At 38.2% G+C, this 4,007-nt stretch overlaps 1 protein-coding gene across 1 annotated transcript in view; it reads right to left on the reverse strand.

Moving 5' to 3' along the window:
• The window catches only part of LOC132111963 (putative E3 ubiquitin-protein ligase UBR7), a 361,771-nt gene that overhangs the window by 190,870 nt on the left and 166,894 nt on the right, over positions 1 to 4,007 (reverse strand). The window lies entirely within an intron of this gene.

Below are 4,007 nucleotides of genomic sequence, written 5' to 3' on the forward strand. Positions count from 1 at the left end.
TATTTTAAGCTGTACACTTATTTTGGTCATGTCACTGCACTCAGAAACTTTGGGATGACATTGTTGTGTTTGTCAAAAGAAAGATTTTGCCAGGCTTTTCAGTACATATAAAAAAAACATTATATTTGGGTATTATGACTCTGACACCACAAACAAAAATATCAGTTTTTTATTAATTTAAAAATTTTCCTAAACAAATTTCATATTCACAAAAGCAAATTCTCCAACTGTAAACCTGTCTTCTCTGTTTTTCTAAAAGAAATGGAAAACCCACTGAGGACAACTTCACAATGACTGACACACACTCTTTCTCCTCCTTCTCCCCACTCTCAGAGATGGATGTCTCCAAACTTCTCTTGTCCAATCATCCTACTACTTGTCCACTTGATCCGATCCCCACTCACCTCCTTCACTGTAAACCCTAATGTTGTCTTGACTTAAAAAATCAAGTAATGTTGACTAAACATTACTTAAAATTTTGCATTTTGGCCCTGTCACTTAAAAAAGTTAATTTAACTAATTTACCTTCAAAAGGCATAAACTTAAGATTTCAAGTGTTGTGAGCTCAAAATCATGAGTAATCCTTTGGAAAAACTCAACGTCACTCTGTTCTTCCTTCAATGTGATTGGCCATGGGAGGAATTCTGCCTAGCAACAAGAGAACAAAAGCACTGATTGGTGTACTATAAATTTCGTCCTTTTGGTCTGTTTGGTTGCTGAACTACATTTCAAGAGGAAGTTTTTCTTTGTGTACACTGTAAAACCTGACAAGTTAACTTAACTCAAACCGTTTGAGTAAACCGATTGCCTTGACTGTAAAACCCAACAAGTAAACTTAACTCAAATGGTTTGAGTAAACAGATATCCTTAAGTTATGTTAACACAAACCATTTGAGGAAACCGATTCCCTTAAACCGTTTAAGTTGAAAAAACTAACATTTATGAGTACTCTGAACTTAATTCAGTTGAGTTCACTGAAAGAATATATACATTGCAATTAAGTAATTAAGTGATTAATTGAGTGATAATTGAGTTTAATGATGAACACCTGCTGTTAACAAACAGAATCACTGAAGAAAAGAGAGAAAGGAACTACAGCTGACTTCAGACACAGCCTCACTCAAACCTGACAAGTTATGTTAACTCAAACCGTTTGAGGAAAGCGATTGCCTCACCATTGTTGAGGTTCATATTCTGATTATTGATGTCTGTGTTTGACTAATTGACATCGTAGAAGACCACACTATTTGAAAAGTCATTCAGATTAACTGATTATCACAGAACCACTGGCTCTTAGAATCACTTTTACTATAATCAATCAAATTACACAATACCTACTTCATCAGACTCAGTAGAGTTCAATAATTGATGATTACCATTACCAATATAAAGTATAACAACCTACACCTAGGTACAGGTTAACACCTGATGGCATTTCTTCTGGGCTTTTGAATACAACAAATATGTTTTAGAAACACATGGTTATAACAGCCAGAGAAAACACAAAGACAGAAGTCAAGGGTCAAGAGCCCAACTAAAGCAAACACTGATCTCTAACATGGTTACTTCAAATGAAACAATAAATCAACATCTAAACCTTAGTTCATTCTCAATAAGATCTTCTGTAGACGTCTGACAGAAATAAAGTCAGTCTGGTTATTAATAAGTGGAGCTGGTGATGCTGTTTGTGGGGTTGTTTAATCAGATCTTGAGAGATTTCATGTATTTTATTTCAGTTGATTTCATCTAAGGCTGTGTCTGAAGTCAGTTGTAGTAGTTCTTGTGTTTCTCTTTTCTTCAGTGATTCTGTTTGTTAACAGCAGCTGTTAATCACTAATTAACAATCAGCACTTAGTTAATCACTTAATTACTTGAATGCAAAGTTTTAAAACTTACATGGTTTAAATCAAGGCAATCTGTTTACTCAAACGGTTTGAGTTAAGTTTACTTGTCGGGTTTTACAGTGCATTATCAACTCCTCTCTTTACTCTGGAACATTTCCCTCAGCATTCAAGCAGGCTCGGGTAAGCCCACTGCTCAAGAAACCATCTCTAAATCCAGCACTTCTTGAAAACTACAGACCGGTATCCCTTCTTCCATTAATTGCAAAGACACTTGAGCAAGCTGTGTTCAACCAGCTCTCTATGTTCCTTGTACAGAACAACCTCCTGGACAGCAACCAATCTGCTTTCAAAAGTGGCCACTCAACTGAGACTGCTCTGCTCTCGGTTACTGAAGCCCTGCGACTAGCAAGAGCAGCTTCAAAATCCTCAGTACTCATCTTACTGGACCTTTCTGCTGCGTTTGACAACGTTACTCACCAGATTCTCCTGTCCACCCTCAGAAAGATGGGCATCTCTGGAACTGCACTCCTGTGGGTTAAGTCCTACCTCTCTGACAGATTCTTCAGTGTGTCTTGGAGGGGTGATGTTTCTAAATCACAACTTCCTGCTACTGGGGTTCCTCAAGGCTCAGTACTTGGACCACTTCTCTTCTCCATCTACATGACATCATTAGGATCTGTCATTCAGAAGCATGGCTTTTCTTATCACTGCTACGCTGATGACACCCAACTCTACTTCTCATTCCAACCAGATGACCCGACGGTAGCTGCTTGCATTTCAGCCTGTCTGAGTGACATCTCTAGCTGGATGAATGACCATCACCTTCAGCTTAACCTTACTAAGACAGAACTCCTGGTGATTCCAGCTAACCCATTGCTTCATCACAACTTCTCTATACAGCTGGGCTCATCAACCATTACTCCTTCGAGGACAGCCAGAAACCTAGGAGTTGTGATGGATCATCAGTTAAGCTTCACAGACCACATTGGTACAACGACCCGGTCCTGCAGGTTTGCCTTATACAACATTAGGAAGATTAGACCCTTCCTGTTAGAGCAAGCCACCCTACTTCTTGTCCAAGCTCTTGTTCTCTCCAGACTGGACTATTGTAATGCTCTCCTGGTGGGCCTTCCTGCATGTACTGTCAATCCTCTGCAATTGATCCAGAATGCAGCAGCGAGGGTTGTCTTCAATGAGCCAAAAAAAGCTCACGTTACTCCTCTCCTCATCAGGTTACACTGGCTACCGGTAGCTGCTCGCATCAAATTCAAGGTACTGATGCTTGCCTACAAGACGAACACTGGCACGGCAAGACGATCACTGGTTAAATCTTATGTGCCCTCCAGAAGTCTGCGCTCTGCAAGTGAACGACGCCGTGTGGTGCCATCCCAAAATCACTCTCACGATCTTCTCCTGGACTGTGTCCAGCTGGTGGAATGACCTCCCAATTTCAATTCATACAGCTGAGTCTTTAATCATTTTCAAGAAACATCTAAAGACTCATCTTTTTCACCAGCACTTAACCAACTAATACTAGCACTTTTCCTTCTTTTCTTGTCTTTTCATTTATAAAAAAAAAAAAAAAATACCTGGCTATGCGTTCTGTAGTAGACTAACTGTGTGTGTGTGTGTGTGTGTGTGTGTGTGTGTGTGTGTTTTGGATCATCATGTGGTTCAAGTATGTGCTGTATATAAGGGCTGAACTATGTATGTGTTGTAGACTCGAAACTTCACCTGTGGTAAGAACAAAAATACTTTTCTACTTTTGGAGCTGTGGTGTGCAAACCTTGCTATTTGTGTTTTATGTAATACAAACATCAAAATATAAATGTTTAAAAGCAATGATAAATGTGTTTTGATGTCATAAAATTAAAAATTGTTGTTTAAATTAAAATGTGGAGTTTTACTGCCCCTGTATTTATTCATTTCAGCTGGAAACTACAGTGAATTGTATGTATATTTTTAAAAGAACGTAGGAAGAGGCCAGTGAGGCTGGGTTTCAATTGCAAAAATGACAATGTGTGCTTAAAAATAATTACATAATTTATTTACCTTTTTATTTATTTATTAAGTTCTTTCTTTCTTTCTTTCTGTCTTGTTTTCTTTCTTTTTTTTACAGCTTCTTTAGAAGTTTTCAAAACCAAACTAAAAAAACAAAACAAA

Source organism: Carassius carassius, chromosome 31 (genome assembly GCF_963082965.1).
Source record: "Carassius carassius chromosome 31, fCarCar2.1, whole genome shotgun sequence".
Taxonomy (NCBI): Eukaryota; Metazoa; Chordata; class Actinopteri; order Cypriniformes; family Cyprinidae; genus Carassius; species Carassius carassius.